Genomic DNA, 23,952 nt, shown 5'->3' with positions numbered 1-23,952 from the left:
ATTCTTATTCTATGTAAATCGAAGCGACAAATATTCTTTCACAATTAATACTTATTACTTACGGATATCTGATTCTTATTGCTGTTATTAATTCGTAGGCGAATATCTTGTGCGACTCGTCGTAATCTCCTCTAATGATTGACAGATATAAGTCAGATTGCTTTAAAAACTCACTGTAAAACCAACCTGTCGTCTTGCTATATCGATATTCTAATTGGTCAAGAAGACTTTGTGCCTCCATCGAATCAACAGAGATCTGGTCACGTGATCAGTTTGCCACTCTCTTCCTATGAGGCTCTCTACTCAAGATTATTTGCGACAATGATCGAGTGCAGAAGGTGCAAACAAACGGAACTCATTTCGCGACTCCCTGAGCTAATCATCGGCTAAAGCCAATCGCGTGGTCCGCGTGCGTACGTCGCGTTGCTCGTTGGACTTTCGACGAGTCGAGCCGTGGCGAAGTTCCAAATCGACGAGTGTACAGCAGACGAATCTCCCTTTTTCCACCGGATGCGAGTGTCACTCTCTCTTATCTGGCGAACTGACAGTGCGCTATCCGCGACCTTGAGACCGTCTAGCGCTGCGGGGGGAGACAGTTCAGTCGGGTGAGTTGCACATCTCGCCGTCGCGTTCTCGCGTTCGTGGTCTCTCTCGAGATTCACGATAAGCCGTTCGTTTCACCTACACTCTCTACACCCAGGCGTTTCCCCTATCTCTCTCGCGCCCTCCGACTTAGCTAGCTAGCTAGCTGTCTCTCTCTCTCTCTCTCTCTCTCTCTCTCTCTCTCTCTCGCGCTCCCTCAGGCGAATCTAAATATACACGGTGTCCCGTTTCAAGTGCAGAGAATTCGAGCAAAATGAGCAGGCGTATGATGAATGCGACGTAGCCTGACGCATACACATGTAGTACGCAAGCGCGCGATTATGCGACGTTGTGGGTTACCTGCGTACTTGGCTCTGGTCGTTTCGAATCCCAGAGAATTGTTGATCGCAGGTAGGCGGACGGATGAGCGCAAGAACGAACGACCATCTTGTTCCCTCTCGCGTGTGACGTCACGAGCCCTTTGACGTCAGAGAGATATTGTGCTCGCCATAATAGCTCGAAAACTGAATTGAGTCGAGCGAGCTGCGATGAATGAGAATTTTACATCGCGATCGCTCGCTTGGGCGGACAATGGACGAATGGATGAGAGGGACAGGTAAATGCGCGTTCGTCGTGGTACGGTGGAAATCGGATAGAACACAAATATTGGTTCGTGCAATATGTAATTTTGGGTTTTGCCAGGGTTGGGAAGTAACTTGTTACATGTAACGAAGTTATAGCTAGTTTTTTTTTTTTTAGTAACTATAACTTATCTGTGTTCCGTTTTTTCGATGTATAACTGTAACTTAACTTAGTTACATTTGTTTGATAACTAGTAATTAATTTAATAGTTACTTTATAAGATAAACATACCGAATTATGCCACTGGCTTGAATTACGCCACCTTAGCTTGTTTTATGCGTGTAATAAAACACAGCTGAGTAAAAGTGTCTAAAAATTGCCGGAAAGAAGTCGTGATAGTGTGTCAAGTGGCTCCGCTAAAGTAAATATATGAAAATATAATATGTGATTTTCCGTGAAAATCAATTTCAAAAATCTATATCAAAGATCTGTCACTTTTGACTGAATTATATTTTTGACTGAATTTGCTTATAAATGATTACGTAATCTATGAAGTGATATTATATCTTATAATATGATAAAAAGAGATATTTTTGGATAGTAATATAAAGTGTTTTAATTTCTTGTGATTAAAATATAATAAAAGATGATAAAAAAGTATAATATTATAAAGTTATATGGTTTTTATATAATATAATACAGAATGGCGTCATTTGGTATATAATCGGTGGCGTAAATTGAGCTACAATTTCAATGGGCGTAATTCGGGACATTTGCAGTTCGCACTTAATTCTCTTATATAGATAAATAATCTTGTTTATTTCTAATTTGTGTATGTGTTTTCGATAATTTACAATAATAACTTTTAATAAGATTCATAGTCTTACCTAACACTACTCTACTTTTTTAAAAACAAACTCCCAAAAATTAGTCGTTGCTTAACGTGGCGTAATGTTTACCTTATATTTCAAATTTAAGTTTTTGCCAAATTTAAGTTGGCAGATTAGCACGATAATGTGACATGCGATGCTTGATATCCAATAAGCATATAGGTATTCCGGCTGCATTTAAAAAACGCGTTATTGCATCATCTATCTTTATCGTTAGATATTAGACGTAAAACAAGGATAAAATAGCACTGATAGTCTCCTCTTCGAACGCAACCTGTATTTCTTTCAAAAAAATTATACGTCTATTGGACATTTCTGTCGTGCATCGCCAGTCCTTATTATTTGTTAACATAACCTGTGTTCAGCGTGAAGTGCGCTGCGTGGTTTCAATTATATAAAAAGTTCAAGTAATCGATAAAACATCTCAATCTTCAGAGAAAGATTGTAAAATGCCATGGCCAAGTTATGCGGAAATATTCGAGTTACAGCAAAAACTTGAAAACGAGAATAACTGGATATTTCCCTGGCCAGTTATTATTAATAGTTTTACAGAATAAATATGACTTGCTTATTTAAATTAATGAATCTAATTTGTAAAAATTATATACAGCATGAGGAATATAATAATCAACAAACTACTTTTACTTATATAAAGTTGAAGGAATTTACACAATTACGTAATTTAAAATAATAGCATTATTATTATAAAAAAGTAACTGAAATGTAATGACTCGTTACTTTCTAAATAATCCAGCAAACACAGTATTACATGTAACGTGCATGTTAGTTGTAATTTCCTACTCAACAATATAACTGTTATATTGTTGAGTAGGAAATTACAACTAACATGCACGTTACATGTAATATTGTGTTTGCTGGGAACTATGCTATATGTAACATGTTATTTTTGAAATATTTTTGAAGAAATCAGTAATTTGTAACTATAACTAATTACTTTTTGAGTGAAAAAAACTATAACTGTAACTAGATACTTTTACAAAGTAAGTTTCCCAACCCTAGGTTTTTCATGCAAAGACATTTTTAAGATATTTTTCAGACATTTAAACTTCACGTGAAATCCAATATCAGAAATTTTAGAAACTGAGAAATAAATATCTTGTTTTAGAATATCTCTAAGACATGTTTTAGACGTTATGTTGTCTGAAAGTATTATATTTCCATGTTTTAATTTCATGAAACGTACAATAGGTCTCTGTTCTTAGATGAACAGGGTTGTGCTTTTTATCTTTAGAATGAAACGCATAACATGCGTCGAATGCGACATGGTGTCGAAGCAGAAAAGAACACACATATGTACGCGCACACACACACACACAAAGATTCCTTGTCCAGTAGACAAACGAAACAAGCTTAATATTTATGTCATCTTGATTTGTGCTCTTGCGCCATACATCGCATTGTTTCATGAAGCTGCAATATAAAAATATGACGATTTAATAAGAATATAATAATTTAATAAAAAGAATATAATAATTTAATAAAAAGATTGTTTAATAAAATTATAATCGCTTAACAAATACATAATCGTTTCATTATACTTGAGAAAGATTCCGGGTGCAATTAATCCTTTGTGTAACAGTGATAAGTATATTTACCACCCTTTTTTCTTTCATTTTCACGATGTACTGTCTACAGTTTAATAAAAATAAATATGATCTCATTTTTTTAATATACTTTTATTATATTTTTTCTGATATATTTTTCTTATACATCTTTTCTGATATATTATATTAATACTTACTTTACATGTTTCTCATGATTTTTATATCCGATTATTTATTTCTAATTATTTATAATTATAAGTAAATTATTATAAGTAAATAAGGCTGAGGAGCGATTTAACAAAATTTAATTTCTTGGAAAGTATTTAAGATTAGAGACTGAAAATTTTACCGAATATTTTTATATAAAAAATGTAATATATATTTTATCCAGAATTTTTCGCACACTAGATTTCTTTTTTATAAACAAATTACTGGAATAAATTTTGCAAATCCGACATGAAATTCGTAATTAACGATCTGAAAAATCTTTATATCATGTATCTGATTTATATTTATTCAAATTTGTACTAATTTACTCCTATACAGCAGTCATGTTGGATTTGTCATTTCGAATTTTTGAAATCTGATTTCAGATTTGTAATCAGTGACCCGAAAAACATAGAAATACAAGATTGCTACGTACAGAAATCTATCAGGTAGAAAATATGTGCCACACAAAGGGTTAACGACGTTCCAGAGTTTTGTGGTAGGCCAAGTGAAGCTCACGCCGTTAATTAGGTTTGTTCTTTTGAGCCGAGCCAGTGCTAGCCCTCAGCAGCGGGCTGCGCGCTTCTTTCAGCCAAACGACAAAAAGTGCAGCCTACAGTTCAACGGAAAAGAACAGACCTGTTAATCGTTCGCGGAATGCGTTACCAAACTGTCTCCGTTGGAAACGCCGAAAGAGCGAGAGAGCTCTTTCGCTTCGCAGGATATACATGCGTCGGGCCGAGAAACGGCGAGTCACTGATTACAAATCTGAAATCAGATTTCAAAAATTCAAAATGACAAATCCAACATGGCTGCTGCATAGGAGTAAATTAGTACAAATCTGAAAAAATAATTCAGATACATGATATAAAGATTTTTCAGATCGTTAATTACGAATTTCATGTTGCATTTGCAAAATTTATTTCAGTAATTTGTTTAAAAAACTAACGACAAAAAATGTACGTAACATAAGCTTTAACATGTAAAATTTATAAAACTTATCTTCTTAAACAAAAAAGTAAAAAAGGCGCCAAGTACAAGCGCAATACATATTGTGTTATTTTTAGAAATTTCAAATTCAAATTATTTTTTTTTAAGGTATATATGTATACATAACATAAGTTTTTACAAGTAAAGCTTACATAAAACTTACGTTTTTAAGCAAAAAGGTAAAAAAAGGTGCCACGTACAAGCGCAACACGTATTGCGTTATTTTTAAAAATTTAAATCCAAATTATTTTTTTTAAGGTATATATGTGTACATAACATAAGTTTTTATAAGTAAAACTTATAACTATAATTAAACTCTACAACACTATTCTACTGTACAAAATAAGTGATATATTAAAATAGTAGCACCAACTGAGGAACCTAACATATATATATATATGATTATTGTATATTTAATATTTTTAGAAATCTCAAATTCAAATTATTTCCTTTTCTTAAGATATATATTATGTACATAACATAAGTTTTTACAAATAAAACTTATCAAATTATTTTTCTTTTGAGATATACATATACATAATATAAGTTTTAACAAGTAAAAATTATACCGTGTTATAAAAATTTAACACGTTTATTAATAGTGTCCAATATTAAAAAAAATATCTGTTTACAGGTTATTATTATTCAAGAAAAACCTAATTAAAAAAATGTCTATAACAGAAATTTTTACAAGTAAAATTTATCATTATTTATTAGAATACTGAATTATATGGTTATTTTACTTGTTATTATAACAAATTAATTATTATAACAATGCAATAAAAAATATTTAATATAAAATCTTGACGCGGTTGCACTAAAAACTATATCGAAGATGTATGTACATGAAAGTCAAATTAGATATCATAGATACTTCGTCAATTATAATAAGAATAACATCTTTGAATGAAAAAATATCAAAATATGTAGAATATATACACATTCGATATGTATATTCTATAGTGAAGGTTTATAATTTATTATACCCAAAAACGAACGACATATATATAAACTTAAATAAAACATTACACCGTATATGTATAAAGAGAATTTACAAGTACATTTTATTATAATAAAAATGCTGTCATGTATGTATTAAACAAGTTTTAGTTCGATATAGTTTTTGGTGCAGTCGCGCCAAGATTTTTTGTATTAAATATTTTTTATTGCATTGTTATAATAATTAATTTGTTATAATAACAAGTAAAATAATCATATAATTCAGTATCAATAATGATAAATTTTACTTGTAAAAATTTATGTTATGGACATCCTTTGTAGTTTTTCTTTGTAGGATTTTCTTGAATAATAATAACCTTTAAACAGATATTTTTTTTAAATAGTGGATACTATTAATAAACGTGTTAAATTTTTATAACACGATATAACTTTTACTTGTAAAAACTTATATTATGTATATGTATATCTCAAAAGAAAAATAATTTGATAAGTTCTATTTGTATAAACTTATGTTATGTACATAATATATATCTTAAAAAAAGGAAATAATATGAATTTGAGATTTCTAAAAATATTAAGTATACAATAATCATATATATATATATTAGGTGCGCAACTAAGTTCTCGCTGTTTTTTTGATGAAAATGCAACTTTATTGTGAAAAAATGGTTACAAATGAATCATTCAAAATATTGCCCATCGCTAGCGACAACTTTTTCCCATCTTTCTGGCAGAGCTCGAATACCGTCACGGTAGAAGTGTTCGCCTTTTGAGGCTATCCACGAATCAAGCCATTTTGAGATGTCTTCATATGAGCGGAACTGCTGATTAGCCAGACCATGTGACATCGAACGGAACAAGTAATAATCGGACGGCGCAATATCTGGGGAATATGGCGGGTGGGGTAGGACTTCCCATTTGAGCGTTTCTAAGTAGGTTTTAACGGGTTTGGCAACGTGAGGCCGAGCGTTGTCATGCTGTAGAATCACTTTTTCGTGCCTCTGCTCGTATTGTGGCCGCTTTTCGCGCAGTGCTCGGCTCAATCAATTGAGTTCGATACTGTTCCCCAGTAATGGTTTCGTTCGGTTTCAACAGCTCATAATAAATAACACCGCCCTGGTCCCACTAAATACACAGCAAAACCTTCGCAGCGTGAATATTCGGCCGAGCCGACGACGTAGAAGCATGACCGGGCAGTCCCCATGATTTTGTTCTCTTTGGGTTGCTGTAATGAATCCATTTTTCATCACCCGTAACGATGCGATGAAGAAAACCCTTCCTTTTTTGCCGCTGGAGCAGTTGTTCACAGGCGAAAAAACGACGCTCAACGTCTCTTGGCTTCAAATCATAAGGAACCCAAGTTCCTTGTTTTTGAATCATTCCCAACGCATGCAATCGCTTGGAAATGGCTTGGCGGGTAACTCCTAATGCTGAAGCAAACTCTTTTTGCGTTTGGCACGGATCCTCATCGAGCAATGCCTCCAATTCAGCGTCTTCGAAGGTTTTTGGCCTTCCTTCACGCGAACGGTCGTCAACATCGAAATCACCGTCTTTGAAGCGACGGAACCAATCACGGCAAGTTGTTTCACTTAGAGCAGTATCTCCGTAAACTTTTTGGAGTTCTCGATGCGCTTCAGCCGCCGTTTTCTTCGAATGAAAGAAGAAAAGCAACACTTCCCGCAAATGATGATTATTTGGCACAAAATCAGACATTTTCACACAACCAAAAGTATATGACGCAAAAACAAAATCACTAATGTGTCAAAGCGGTTTGTTTACCATATGTCTAAGCTTGGTTCATGACGTTTTGGTTATGTCAAATCGACCAGCACTTACTACTGGAGCCATCTCTTGAAAAACAGCGGGAACTTAGTTGCGCACCTAATATATATATATATACAGGGTGTCCGGAATGTGATCATTAATATTTTGTGTACTGGTAGAACTCGTTAAAACAATTAAAAAGGTCCTGTGCCATTTTACAATTTTTTCAATATTTATTCCGTAATTAATTAAAATGTGTAAACGAATGAGCGCACGAGAAAGCGAGAGGACGGGCTCTGTATATAAGAAGATGGCTTACCTCGTGCGGCGAGAGGCAACCGTAAGCGACAAGAGGCGTGCGCGCGCGACGAGGAGCGAGCGAGCGCGAACAGCGAGCGAGCGAACGCAAGCGACAAGAGGCGGTCGCCCAGCGCTCTCTACGCGCTCATTGGCTCACATGTTTCAATTAATAACTCGATAACTATTGCCAATTTGACATTATGGTACATGACTTTTCTTCTCGGCTACACCCAATCTACCAGTACACAAAATATTAATGATCACATTCCGGACACCCTGTATATGTTAGGTTTCTCAGTTGGCGCTACTGTTTTAATATATCACTTGTTTTGTACAGTAGAATAGTGTTGTAGATTTTAATTATAGTTATAAGTTTTACTTGTAAAAACTTACGTTATGTACACATATATACCTTAAAAAAAATAATATAGATTTAAAATTTTTTTAAATAACGCAATACGTGTTGCGCTTGTATTTGGCGCCTTTTTGCTTAAAAGGGTAAGTTTTATATAAGCTTTACTTGTAAAAACTTATGTTATGTACACATACATATCTTAAAAAAAATAATTTGAATTTGAAATTTCTAAAAATAACACAATACGTGTTGCGCTTGTACTTGGCGCCTTTTTTTACCTTTTTGTTTAAGAAGATAAGTTTTATAAATTTTACATGTAAAAGCTTATGTTACGTACATTTTTTGTCGGTAGGTTTTTCTTGAATAATAATAACCTTTAAAAAGATATTTTTTTATTGATTTTTCGATGGCTGGGTCCATCATATCGTCTGCTCAGCATCAGCTGACCGGAAATCAAATGACGGGCGACACAACATACCGTACTTAACAATATTCTCACATTATTATCTTTAGACATTCCCTCTTTCACTCGCCCTTTCATCCTCTCATCTCCTCTCCCCCTGTCACCTTCCCTTCCCTCTCTCTATCCCCTCCCTCCCTATCTCCCTCCCTCCCTCTTCTCTCTCTCTCTCTCTCTCTCTCTCTCTCTCTCATTTCCTACACTGGAATTTTCTCTTACACTGTATTCTAGCATATCTCTCGCTTACTCGCTCGCATTCGCTGCTGTCTGCTTCTTCAGCGCTCTCGTAGCGCCTCTGGTGTCGGAAAAACGAGATGCACGCATATCCCCACTCCTGTGCGTCCGACGTTTCTTACTTACTTTCTTACTGAATCGAAATTTTCCGTGATTCGGACTTTATCTTAAAATACTTCCACTTAGAGACAACGTACACAAAAATCATAAGAACATTTTGCTTCCTATTTTTTAAGGCCGAATCGATTGGGACTAAAAAAACCTCGCTCGGTTCAGCCATTGCTGAAATATGAATATCTCACCTCGTTTGAACTCGCAGTTTCGCGTAATAATATAAGCACGGTGTACTTCGTGCCGTTCGGGCGCAACTTCGTTGCGCTTGAACTAGACGCGAGGCACTACTGTGTCTCTTGATAAAAAAAGAAATCTAGTGTGTGAAAAATTTTGGAAAAAATATATATATTACATTTTTTTTTATAAAAATATTCAGTAAAATTTTCTCGCGCGTATGTTAATTCCTCGCGATCTCGCTTTCCTCGCGCGTCGACGACGCTCTAGCACACGTGACCACATTATAATCGCCTCTGATTCTTTGACTCATCTCCGTGTGTTACACGAAGTACAGCCGGTGACAAAGTCGCGCGCGCTGACAAACCATTTCCGCGACCAACCCGATCACGCGCCTACTGAAAGCGAACAAAGTCTCAGCAAACTCGGAGGAATCGCGACAAAGAGCGACATTTTTACCGTTTTCACGATTCGTCCATTTTCTGCGGAAAATATACGGGAGGTGGCGAGATCGAGACGTCGAGGAGCGTCGTGTGAGCACGTTTCTTCGCGGATACACTGAGAAGAATAGCGTCACTGTCACATATGGCGATAGTCGCGGTTGGATTTGTATTCAAGATCGCCTGAAATTCATCCTCGACTGTTGCGTGGGTCGGTTATGAAACATCCGAAGACTAAACAAAAAGTTCAACTACGAATATCGGTCATAGTGGAAGATTCATAATCTTCAGCAGAAGAATTGTTCCAACGAACGTTACTCCACAACATAATAACATATACATATGTGTAATTGTTACTATTGCTGTTTTGTTAGAGCAACCGTAATATATATAATTGATCCCGAGAATAACAATAATTCTTCGCGAGAACGACGAGATTTTTCTTTCCAGTCTATCTCACAAAATTTATCAGTCGATTATAATTCGCAAGACAAAGGTGGCGGGAGCCAGAGGCAGGATTAGGAGGAAAAGTAGGAGAAGAAGGAAAGAATCGAGGAAAGCGCACATGGACGACGATCGACGTAGCTGAAAGCAACGGACTTATCGCGGCTGCCGCAGGCGAAGCCGGAAAACGCGGCGGTGACGTGTCGCGGGAGGTGGATCATCGTCGTTTCCCGTTGTTCCGCGTACGCCGTTAGTCCGTTCCGCCGGTGAGAAGATCGGGCGTTTTCGACAGCGCATTCTCGCGTGAGTATACGAATAATAGCGAGAGAAGAGGAGAAGAAAGACACAAAATGCGAGAGGACGAGAAATCTCGTCTCAGCCGCTCGATCGCTCGACGCGCGGATAACACATGTCGCAGCAGCGTTTCTCTTATCGCGATCCGGTTGCGACTGGACGATTCTCAGGAGCCGGTGACACACAGGCTCGAACTGCGTCGATCAGTCGCATGAGTAGGTGGGAAAAACGATTGCGATTTACGTATTTAGACGTACGTGTCGGAAAAATATTACAAAATGACGCGAAAATGACAGAATGAAATTGCTTTCTAGTAGTGAAGTAGTGATATTAGAAAGTAAGATACATTTTGCAAATATCTTGTGTCACAAAGAATATTATAGAGGATGTTTCAGAAATAGGTGGCCAAACTTTAAGAGCATATTCTACTCACTGTAAGAATAAAAAAAGTCACATAAACATAGATCCTGAAACGTTTCTTTTCCAAGTTATAAACACTTTTCATTAAGTACATGACCCTTCAGAACACATGACGAAGCTCATGTGCGGATAGGATAGAATGAGTAAAATGAGTAAAAGATCGTTTATTCTCTTTGTCGAGAAACTACGTAAAATTTCGAGTTATTAGCGAAAAAAAATTGGCAAATTATCAATCTTTTTTGGTTAATAATTTTTGGTTAATAATAATTTTACGTGGTTGTTCGGCGAAGATGGTAGAGGATCTTTTTACTCATTTTGATTCCGTTCCATCCGCATACGAACTTTATCGTGTGTTGTAACGGATATTCTATATACAGTAAAATATATCATAATAGCATATTATGATGATAGTACAACTGTACTTTTCGAAGCTTATATTTTTAGACGCGTACGAGTAGGTGCAAACAAAATTCTGAGACACGTAAACGTATAAATCGAAACATAAGAAGCTTATACATACATACATACATACATACATATATATATACATATATACATACATACATACATACATATATATATACATATATACATACATACATACATATATATACATATGTATACATATATACGTACATACATACGTACATACGTACATATGTACATTGCGTATATACGTACATACATATATGCGTACATGCGTACATACGTACATGCGTACATACGTACATACGTACATGGTGTCCCATTTTAAATGAGCCAAGCAAAAATCTCGAAAAATATGAGACATTAAGAAACGTTTCAGACAAAAGTTGTATGGTTTCAAACGACTATATCATTTTGTTTACAGATGCCATTCTCGAGATATTCACTGATCATTACTTTTTCTAAATGGAAACCCCAATTCTTTATTACATCATCTCTTTTTATCAATTAATTTGAACAACTTTTGTCTCAGACATTTTTTTACTTGCCTAATATTTTTTGAGATGTTTAAGGAAAACTTGATAACCTTTTCATTATTTAACTTACGATATCTCGCTATTTATCGGAAGAAAAAGTGGTACTACACTTTTTTTACTCTATTTGGTCCCAAGAATATATTGTTACCTGCCTTTTGTTACTTTGTTGATTTAAAAATTTCCAAAGTCAATAAATTAACAAAAATTGGAGCACTATTTTAACAATATATTCTTGGGATCAAATGGAGTAAAAAGTCTAATATTATTTTTTTTTCCGACAAATAGTTAGCGAGATATCATAAATTAAATGTTGTAAAAGTTTTCCTTATATCAGTGATATTGTTCTTAATCTGTGTTATTTTACAGTAAAATGATCAAATACACATTGAACATTTGTTGGATATTGTTTTATCAATAGATTACAGAGATATGTTGGACGAATATGGCAAACCATATTCACTGAAACATTTTTTTATTTAGCTAATATTTTTTGAGATATTTAAGGAAAACTTGATAACTTGGTAACTTTTTAGTATTCAACTTACGATATTTCGCTATTTATCGGAAGAAAAAGTGGTACCAGACTTTTTTACGCTATTTGATCTCAAGAATATATTGTTACAATAGCGTCTTGACTTTCGTTACTTTGTTGATTTTGAAATTTCCAAAAGTCAATAATATAACAAAGATTAGGGCACTATTTTAACAATATATTCTGGAGACTAAATAGAGTAAAAAAGTCTAGTACCATTTTTCTTTCGACAAATAGCGAGATATTGTAAGTTAAATGTTGAAAAAGTTTACCTATGTAATTACAATACGTTATACACTATTCCAATATAATCAGATGTTTTAAAACTAGTATTTTTAGACATGTTGCTTATAGATGATTATTAAATACAACTTATAGATTATTATTTCTCAATATATATCATCAAGTTGCATATGTACGCAGGATATTTTTTGCAAAATTCCCGGTCTGAACTGTATTCGGTAACTCGGTGATTAGCAATCAATAGCTTCAAATAGCGACGAATTTCGAGCTAAGAACGCTCCGGCGAGCAGCTGTCGGTAGAATTAATGTCGAAAATCGACTCGCGACTCGTTCCGATGATCGACGAGATCCACAAACGGCCGGTTAAAACAGCACGCGCGGAAATGCGAGACGTAGAACGAGTTTCGCGAAGAGCGTGGTTACGTAAAACATCGGCTGCTGGTGTCCAAGTGCACCTAATCGTATATAGACTATTGGTCTGTCCTTTTTAGCTGTACTACTGAACTGGTGCAATAAGTTAAAGTGAGAAAAAATATAATTGTCTCATTCTAACTTATTGCACTAGTTCTGTAGTGTAGCTAAAAAGAACAGACCATATAATAAAGACCGAATTAATGACGTCAGTGGGAGATGCATGATTGCTGGAGGAATCTCCTGCTGTCAATCGGTCGATTCACGAGCTCGAGCACCGAGCACGAGGAGGCTAAGTGCGATGTATCGCCGCGCTTAGCTACTTAAAATATAGTGGGTAGGCACTGACGAGATAATTATAGATCACGCTAGAGGGGCTCCGCAGAGTGCGGCGTCCGTTTCTTTCGCCGTCTCCTTTCTTTTCTCGGGGAAACCGGAAGTGCACATTGCCATCGCGCCTCGTACCTTCTCATATCCCAACGCCAGGCTGCTTGCTCTTCTCTTTGCGACACGTATGCGTACGTTGCCTTTGTGTGTGTGTGTGTGTGTGTGTGTATGCGTGTGTGCGTACGTGTGCACCTACAGGATCAGCTGTGCGCAGTAGCAAGACGAGCACGTGATAGCTACTTGCATACCGTTGCACATGTGACATTTCTCCCGTGCGGCCCTTTCTCTCTTTCTCTCTTTCTCTCTCTTTCCCTCTTTCCATCTTCTCTCCCTATGTGCGCGATAATTGCGTTTTTTATCGAGATATCGGGTCAGGTCAGTCGGGATAATCGTGACATTATTGGTGGTATTATTCACGGCGATACCCATCTAATTTCCCATTGGAAATCCCTCTTTTCTCTCTTTCTGTCTGTCGCGAAGAAACGTACGAAGTGTAATTTTTCCTGTACTTTCTTTCTTCTTCTTTTTACAAAATCAACGCTATTATCTCGGTCTCTCGTTCTTCTTATCCTTATCTTTACGAGCGCGAAGGCATGTTTCTCTTGGTTACCCCGGCTTGCTGCAGGCGTCGAGATAAAGTCGCACCGGCCCTGCTCGCGACCTTGCGGTATGCGAGACGCAGTCTCTCTCTCTCTCTCTCTCTCTCTCTCTCTCTCTCTCTCTCTCTCTCTCTCTCTCTCACACACACACACACGCGCGCGCGCGCACACGCATACGCACACGCGCACGCACACGCACACACACACGCACACACGCACACGCATACGCACACGCACACGTACACACACCCACACACACACACACATGCGCGCGCGCGCGCACACACACACAACACACACACACACACACGCGTACACATATGGAAGCGAGCGGATGACATCATCTCGATGAAAGTGTACATAACTGAGCAATGCATCACACATTTTGCTTACCATCGCCGCCGTGTATCTCGAGGCTTGTGGCCGCGACTTTCGAGATTTATTTTTTTTTCTTACATGTGCCGTGCATGTTTCGTCCGGCCGAAGATGGTGCTGTTTTCCACGCGAGAAAAGCCACAGGAGAAAACCGCCTCAGAAAGCCCCTCCGTGGGAGACTACGTAATCCGACGGAAGTTTCTGACGTTTAACACGAAGGAAATCGATAAGCCGCTTACTAGACGGAAACATAGATCGTTACTAATAACAGCGAGCATACAGGACGCCCTAAAACTCGCGACCTGAAATACCGTGGCCGGAGGAAACTTCTTAGAGAACTGGCTTGACTGATTCTTGCGATCTTTTGTTGCAAAAACGGTAATTTGTCCACGGACACGTTGTCGGACTTCAGTAAATCACAAAGTGATTTATTTATCTCTACTGTTTTAGAATGAAAGGACATCCGAGGTTTCACGATTTGAAATACCTTGGTTGAAGAATTGTTTGCTAAATTAAATTTTAGCAAGTTTTCGCGACTTTTCGTTATAAAGTCAATTATCTTTTAATCCTTTTAACAGGTAAGCGCCGGTCAGAATATTCTCGACAAAATAATTGAAAATGTTTTGCCCTTTTAGATGACAAGATTCCGGCACATTTATTAATAGTTTATTTGCAGCGTATGTCAAAGCACAATCATTTTTCGCGAGGTATGATTGAAACGTATACTCCAAGTTGTTAACTTTCAAGTTACATATAGCAGACAATAAACACTCGCAGTTTAAAAAGTAACGCGTTTAAATAAATTAAAAAAATTAAATATACATTCACAGTTTATTGAATCGTGAAGATCAGATATTTCAGAGGGAAATAAAAGAATGTCCAAAAACCGGTGGTTCGGAATGCCATAGACGAACAACTACCTACAAAAAACTAGCTTAACAAGTTTACGTAATTTTTTGTAGCGGAAGTAATAATCCTTAGAATGCAGATGTTTAGAACTTAGCAAATTGCAAGTTCCGAATATTTTAGAGAAAAATAAAAGGATATCAAAGAGAATAAGGCGACTTCGAGTAATCGGGAAGTTTCCTAAAATGTTAAATTATCAAAACTTGTTAAATTTCTGATTCTAGGTAAATTAAATTCTTGAATAAATAAATTATCTCTTCTGACTTCTTGTCACGGAAATACTAATCATTTAAATGTATTCAGAGTTTTAATAAATCATGCGGTATAAATATCTTCCAGCAAAATAAAAGAATATCCAAAATCTGGCGACTTGAAACATTGTCATGAAAGTTCTTAAAAAAAAAAAGAAAAAAAACACTAAACAGATTATTAAAGGTTTTCTTTTTTCGCTGCAGAAACGATGGCCTTAAATGTGCAAGTGTTCAGCGGAGAGATTATGAGGTCCAAATATTTTATCGGAAAATAAAAGGATGTCACATCACGACGCGCGGGGAAGCGATAATTTCTCGTTAAGGCTAGTAGTCGCAGACAATGCTCCTTATGTGTTCGGTATAAAGCACCATTTACACACGAGAATGATTTTATCTCCGATGCATGAGACACGTATTCCCTCTCTCCTTTTCCCGCTCTCATCACACGAATCACGAATGTGTATAAAAAAAAACGCTCAATTCGAGATCGCGGAGGAACAAAGAAACAGCAAGAGAAAGAGATAGAAGAGAGAAAGAGAGAGACAGAGAGAGAGAGAGAGAGAAAGAGAGAGAGAGAGAGAGAGAGGAGGGGAAGAAGGGAGAAGGAGAAATGGACTCATTCCTTTTCAAGAAGAAGCACCGTGTCCGAGCGCTGTTGCTTCCTCGGAATGTCGCGTCACTTTTTCATCATCGATCATGACGAACGTGACCCCGTAAACTTATAGACTCCTCGTCGCTTCGGGCGACGGTATTCGTTAGTTACTGACGCCACTCGATAGTGTCATCCCACGCGTGTTTATCTGCGATTGGAATCCGTCGTGTGTGTCGCGAATGCGATAAGAATTGCAATCATGGCAGCGGCGCAGAGTGTTGCGAAACCTCCAAATAGTAGCCATAAATCATATTGTCGCTATAATACTATAGTTGAATGAAAAGCATACTATATTGTAAATACTAGTACTTTATCATTAAAATAACATGTTTCCTAATTTTATTATTTTACTTTTTATTTTTGCTTTTATTTAAAAAAATGTTTTTGTCTTTTTATTTTTTTTATTTTTTGTTTTTTATTTTTTTTTAGTTTTTATCTTCTGCTTTTTATTTCATATAACTATTAACTAAACAAAATATTTTATATAACTATTCATCGTCCGAAACTGCATTTGCTACAACTGGATTTGCAAGCAATTCAATAACTTCTTTAGGGAAGGGATCGGCTTTTTTATTTGAAACTTTTTTTAAAGACTTTTTTTAAACTTTTTTTAAATGATAGAATCCGAGGAAAGAAGAAGTCTTTTAAATAAATTTTCATTCGTCGCAATTCTCGAGTTTTTTCTTCTATGATACTCTCCCATATCTCTATAGTCTTTATTTTTACAATTGTTTACTATATTATTTAATTAGAGCTTAAACATTATCGTTAATTATTATATTTGTAATTAACATTAGCAAAATTAACTAGAATAAAGGATTTTGATAGAGGATATAATTTTTGTGTTGAACAATATTATCTGCAGTAGACAGCATCTGACCGTAAGCGGACCGTAAGCGGGTAACTGAATGTCGAACTCTGCTCATAAAATTTATCGTATTTTTGTAAGCCCTGGATGTCGCTCTTTTTACCTTTGTATAAAGATTAATAGATATTTTATCTTTATTTTCACAAAGGTACAACATGGTGCGGAATGACGCAATTTTTAAATATCACGATATAAGTAATTAATTGTATATAAAAAGTGAATCCTGTAATCTGACTTTTATTGTATATACTTATAACTTTCTAATATACTCTTTATTGGAAATAAAACTACACAGATGAGATATTAGACAGGGAACATCATTCTCATGATAAAAATTGTTTCAACGCAAAATCAGTTATATTATTTGGAGGGTTATAACTCACCTATTCTTTACTTCGCATCACGTATACATTTGAATTCACTTATCTTCGTGATACAATTGGATTTGGATGGAAAATGTTACTACAACTTAATAATTTGAACCTTTTAGAAAATATATTGAAAACGGGAACCGAAAATTTCGTTCTTTATTTTTTCTTATTTTGGCCACGTTTAGCGATTTTTGCAACACTGTGCGACGTGGCCGCCGCGGAAATGGGAATTCGCTGAACGCGCCTGACTTATGAGAGATAGAGATGAGGAGCGAGTGCGTATTAGATAGAGATCGCGCTTCGTCGCGAGATCTCCATACGCAAAGGTAAATTTATAAAGAAGAAGAAGAGCAAAAAAGCGCATGTTATCGATGACTCAAACGTGCTGACTCAATGCTCTCTGAAACTATTTTCTCCTCGTTGGAATTGCATTTCTTGCCAATTCAGAGGCTGACGTGTCCTTGCCACAGTTCATTAATAATGATTTGCTCCCACTCGCTGCACTGTAGGAAAGGTCAGTCAATTGTCAATTATTATTACCCGGTAAACACCACTATCAGTAACATAACATAACATCAATGTTATGATTTCCTACTCGACAATGTGAACGCAATATAGGAAGGTCTGCAATATAGTTGTCTGTACTAGACCAATTTTTAATTTTTCTGTAATTTGCGAATAATTAACCGGTTAGCTGTTAGCGACACATATATGGGCAAATAAAACTAGTGCCACTTTTGCTTTATGATACATACTATATGGGCTGAAAAGTCTTTGGCTTAACAATGAAAAAACGATTTTTTTAATGAAAAAAGTGTTTTATTCCTCGACATAATCTCCATTTAGAGTAATGCACTTAGTGTAACGGTCCGCTAACATTTCGATGCCGGTTTTATAGTGCTCGGTGTCAAGTCCCTCAAAATAGGCATTTGTTTCCAACTTGACCTCCTCATTCGAGTAAAATCTTTTACCAGCGAGCCACTGCTTCAGTCGGGGAAAAAGGAAATAGTCGCTGGGGGCCAGGTCTGGAGAATACGGGGGATGCGGGACCAATTCATAGCGCAATTTCTTTAATTTATCGGTCGTATCGCGAGCCGAGTGAGCTGGAGCATTGTCTTGGTGAAACAAAATTTTTTTCTTTGCCAAATGTGGCCGTTTGACCTTGACCTCGTCGTCCAATCGATCCAGTAATGTACAGTAATATTCTTTATTGATAGTTTTACCATGTTCAAGATAATCAATGAATATTATGTTATGCGCATCCCAAAAAATACTGACCAAAACCTTGCCGGCTGATTGTTGTGTCTTCGGGCGCTTCGGATGGCTTTCACCACAGGCAATAACCACTCCGCTGACTGCCGATTGGACTCCGGTGTGTAGTGATGGATCCATGTTTCATCCATTGTAACAAATCGACGCAAAAACTCCTTCTTATTGCGGTTAAACAGGGCCAGATTTTGCTTTGAAAGTCGAACACGTTCCGCTTTTTGCTCAATTGTCAAAAAACGCGGCACCCAACGCGCGCAAAGCTTTTTCATGTGTAAATATTCATGAATGATATGACCAACGTTCCTTTGAGATGCCTATGATGTTAGCTAGCGCACTCAATTTCATTTTGCGGTCATTCAACACGATTTCACTGATTTTCTGGATGTTTTCTGGAGTAACTGTCTCATTTGGCCTTCCTGAACGTGGTGCATCATTTGTGCTCGTACGGTTACGACGAAACTCAGCAAACCAATATTTGATGGTTGAATTCGGTGAGGCAGATGTGCCGTAACATTTATCAAGCCATGCCTTTGCTTCAACAGTGTTTTTTCCCATCAGGAAGCAATGTTTAATCAAAACACGAAATTCACTTTTTTCCATAGTAAAGATAAATTCAGAGGTAATGTCACTTCGAAAGCTATAACTTGTACACGAGTCAACGAAATATCATGAAATTTTTACAGCATCTAAGTTAAAGTTGGTACTCTATAGGAAATATAAGGATTTTTAGTTTGTGGCGCCATCTATATGTCAGGCCAAAGACTTTTCAGCCCATGTAATGTATGAGCATCTTGAAAAATACATACTATTGCGATTTGATTGTGTTTTGGTATTTATATGTTTTTGAGGTCGCTGAATCCGAATCTGATGTCAGATTTCAAAAATTCAAAATGCCACATCCATTATGGCATATAAAACATAAAACATAAAAAAAAGAAATCTCGAATAAAAAAAGGATAAAAAATTTTTAAATGTCAAATTTTCAAAATTCAAAATGGCAGATTTAATATGGCAGTTGAAAATGCGAAAAATGATTGGATTTCTATAAAAATTGGTATCTTATGGTTTATTGAAGTCGTTGAATATAAATCCAATACGATATTCTAAAATTTCAAAATGGCGCATTCAGTATAGCAAACCGGAATTCGAAAAAATAGTTGAAATATAAAAAATAAGAGTTTTTTTTCAACTGCTCCTAAATCCCGCTCTCTGCCGTACCCAGAGTCACGAAACGAGGACATGGCGGTTTTCGACTCCGTTTTTCTCATATTTTTTTGTATTTTTAATGTTTTTTATTTTTTTGTATTTTTAATTTTTTGTATTTTTAATGTTTTTTTATATATTAACTTTTTTCGTATTTTATGTATTTTAATTTTCTTCATTTAAAAATTTTTTATCCTTTTTTTGTTTTATTCGAGATTTCTTTTTTCAGTTTTATGTTTTATGTGCCATAATGGATGCGCCATTTTGAATTTTCAGAATATGGATTTAGATTTATATTTAGTGACTTCAATAAACCACAAGATACCAATTTTTATAGAAATCCAAGGATTTTTCGAATTTTCATCAGCCATTTTTGAGTCGCCGTTTTGAATTTAAAAAATCTCATAAGATTCGAATTCAGCGATTTGATAAACCCTGAATATCAGGTATCATTAAAATAAAATAAGTTTTTGCGTTTCAGTCCGCCACATTGAATCCGCCATTTTGAATTTTGAAAATCTGACATCAGATTCGGATTCGGCAATTTCAAAAACCCTCGAGTGTCAGGTATCATTCAAATAAAATAACTTTTTGTTTTGGTCCGCCATATTAGATTCGCCATTTTGAATTTAAGAAATCTGATTTCATATTCGGATTCAGCAATCTCAAAAACCGTTATAATGAAATTTGGGTGTAATTTTGAAAAAAAAATCCAACACTTTTGGCACGAAAAGTTATTTTTTGCCCGACTCCTAAGCGGTTAATAAGAATGAGATAAAGATTAATTGGAAGCTATTCTTGATCTGTTTATGACATTCTATAGTGTTTTGAGTTTTTTGTATAACAATATTTTTTGCAGATATGTTTTTTTAATGATATAATTTTGGTAACTGGTTGCTTAAATTGTACCATGGAATTCCTCAAATTGTATAATACTTTCTTTCGTACTGATATATAGTAATTATATTTAGAAAGCTGTGAGGGGTAAAAATAAAATACAAACAGGTCAAATAATTACATGTTTAATTGAATTTACAGTTTGTATAAAAAGTTAAAAAAAGATATTTTTAATAAAAAAATAAATATTAGGTGTACAAATTAATAATCCAAATTATTTTAAGCAGTTATGAAATCAATTTTAAATTGAATAGATTTTCCCGCTCTTTTGTGATTATGCAATGTTGACATATAGCTATTAAAAAAAACATATAGTTTGGCGAAAGGCCCAACATAACCTTTAAAAGTATTCAGTTCAGTACAGTCGAAAATGGCAACAGATAAGGTGCACATCCGACACTGCATTCTTTACGAATTCCAACAAGGAAAAAATGCTGCAAGAGCGTGCGAATCGATTTGTTCCTTTCTCGGCGAAGGTGTTGTATCGTACGATGTGTGCGCATTTTGGTTTAAGCGGTTTAAAAGCGGTAATTTCAGTCTAATCGACAAACAACGCCCTGGAGGCCCTCCGAAGTGCGATAATGATGATTTGGAACAACTGCTCGCTGAGAATTCGGCACAAACACAAAAAGAGCTTGTAAAACAGTTGGAAGTAACGTAGCAAACACCTACATGAGATGGGAAAGATCCAGAAAGAAGGAAAATGGGTTCCGCACTGAAACTAACAAAAATCAACGAGTGGCAGCGTGTCTTTCTCTTCTCAATAAGCAGCGTCGGAAGTCTTTCTTGTGGAAAATCATTACGGGCGATGAGAAATGGATACTCTATGACAATCCGAAACGCAGAAAGTCATGGGTAAATCCCGGCGAATCATCAAAATCGATTGCAAAATCCAATCGCTTCGGAAAGAAGATACTTTTCTGTGTTTGGTGGGATATCAAGGGCGTGCTTTGTTATGAGTTGTTGGAACCGGATGAAACAGTTACTGCAGACTGCTACCAACGTCAATTAATCTGCTTGAGTCAAGAATTGGAAGGAAAACGCCTGTATACTGGCAAAGGAGAACGTCCAGTGAAATTGTTGCATGACAACGCCAGGCCACACATTGCTTCCAATACAAAAGACACCATAATGAGTCTTGGCTGGGACGTCTTGCAGCACTCGGCGTATTCACCAGACATTGTTCCATCCAATTATCACTTGTTCCGGTGCAACACGCCTTGTCCGATATGCACTTCCAATCAGTGGATGAGATCCGAACATGGTGACGACTTTATCGTGTCCAAAGACGTAACATTTTTCCGAGATGGAATTCATCAGCTGCCCGAAAGATGGCTTAAAGTTATAGAAAGCAACGGCGAATACTTTGATTGAACAAGTTAATTTACTTTCTTTTAAAATAAACCTTGAATGTAGCTGAAAAAATTGGATTATTCATTTGTACACCTAATATTAAAATTACAAAAGTGAAATATGTTTGTTTTCAAAAATTTAATTAAGAAAATAATTAAAGTCACAGCTTGTATGAAAAAATAAACAGTAAAATTACTCATTAAAATAATTATTAAAATTATATCCATCTCTATGAAGTTTATTTTATATAAAAGATTTTTTCGTTTTTAAAAACTTAATAAAGAAATAAACGACCATTGAACAAAAATTTGTTTTACAATTAAAACAAAAAATAGTTATAAGTAACATAAAAGAAAAAATAAACTGCTTTTTATAAATTTTAAGAAAAATAGTCACAGATGTAGTTTTCTATGGAAATTCTTAAATTGTGCAGGTATAATAAAGGCATTCAATAGGTGGTACGATTTAAGAGACTAATCGTGTTTTTCAAGTTATTAGAGTAAAGTATACATAAAATAAGGTTACGTCTAAACTATGTCGCACTAATATGTCAATTTTAATGTAGTATAAAAATGACAAGCAGCTAAATTAATGCCTTTTAAAACTTTCTAAACACCTTATATAAAAATGGGTAAAATTTATTTGTTAGACTAAAAAAACTGTTACCTTTTTTAACAAGATTTTTGTGCACAAACACTCATTCACTCATATTAATTTTAGATAAACATCACATAATATGCAAATTACGTTAGGCCTTCGGATTCTATGAAATATAAAGATGATACAATTTAAAAGCCGATATAAAATAGGCAACTTTTCTTTAACACGTGTTATGTAATACACTTACACACGCGCGCACATATACATATAGTTACATTGTTAAGTTAGAAATTATAGCATTAATACAACAATATTGTTAGTTGATGTTTGTTGAATAAAAGTTTGAACTATCACTCATTTTTTTACTAAAGAAATTTGATAAAAAATTGATGTCTCACGAATAGAACGTAATTTCCCATACCATCTCAGCAAACACAATATAATAACACAATATAACATGTAACATAGCCATTGTAATTTCCTACTTAACAATGTAACGTACGCGTTATATAACAGTTATATTATAGAATAGGAAATTACAATTAACAGGTATAATACACGTTACATTGTGTTTGCTGGAATGTGTGTGTTTAAGGAATAAACATGTATGATATATGCTGTGTGTATTTATCGCATATCGAATTTCACACTTATTTTAATTTTTGTTTTGATTCCTTTGGTCACACAAACTTCATAAATACTATAACTTCATTTATCGATCAACTTTAGTTATACCACAATAACAATGTGTAATTTTTCAGCGAACTACGCATAAACATCTTCTGTGTACATGTAGATGTGGTGCAAAGGTCGCTAGGGAAAAGGCTTTGTCCCTCTTCGCGCATTACATTTACATATACATACACAAAAGATGTAGCTGTAATATAATCTATATTCATTTTTTTAAGAATACATCTCGTCCATCCGTATATTGCTTTTGCATTAGCAAATTTTATACCTCAAGGGTGATGAATTACTAAAAATTGTTATAACATGAATTAAGTTAAAATTAAGCTTCTAGAAAAGTACAAACCGCATGTTAAATTATCTAGATAGCCAAATCTACGCGAAATTTCGAGCAAAGTTTGCTATCAATTTTTGGTGGTAGATAGGTAACCAATTTGATGCAGGATTTATGTTATCAAATTCTCTTGCCAATCTGCCACCAAATAGGCGGCTGCCTAAAATAGTTTGTTGCCGGGTAACTTGCAGCAAATTTGCAGCAAAAACCGCGCAAACTTTGCTGCGCACAATACCTAGCGCTAAATTGTTCACAGCATAATTTGCGCAGTTTCTGC

General features: G+C 35.5%; 1 protein-coding gene and 1 long non-coding RNA gene across 6 annotated transcripts in view; one reads left to right on the top strand and one right to left on the bottom strand.

The window, feature by feature from the left end:
• The first annotated feature begins 310 nt into the window (after positions 1–310).
• Positions 311–23,952, top strand: part of LOC105188136 (phospholipid scramblase 2) — a 134,624-nt gene continuing 110,982 nt past the window's right edge. For 2 of the 5 annotated variants that reach the window (XM_025297852.1, XM_025297853.1), the window contains exon 1: positions 311–605. The gene's annotated coding sequence lies outside the window, so the exon portion shown is untranslated. Of the gene's footprint in view, positions 606–10,205; positions 10,365–13,319; positions 13,442–23,952 lie in introns of those variants that run through there. The other 3 variants (XM_025297856.1, XM_025297851.1, XM_025297854.1) reach the window with 2 other exon arrangements.
• On the bottom strand, positions 3,039–10,273 carry LOC112588329 (uncharacterized). The gene is made up of 4 exons (XR_003112759.1): positions 10,218–10,273; positions 8,875–9,316; positions 4,263–4,594; positions 3,039–3,485 (listed from the first exon to the last, which is right to left on the bottom strand). It is a non-coding gene; the product is annotated as an uncharacterized LOC112588329 (long non-coding RNA).

Source organism: Harpegnathos saltator, unplaced genomic scaffold (assembly GCF_003227715.2).
Source record: "Harpegnathos saltator strain DR-91 unplaced genomic scaffold, Hsal_v8.6 scaffold19, whole genome shotgun sequence".
Lineage (NCBI taxonomy): Eukaryota > Metazoa > Arthropoda > Insecta > Hymenoptera > Formicidae > Harpegnathos > Harpegnathos saltator.
This window is presented reverse-complemented; position numbering and strand designations above follow the sequence as displayed.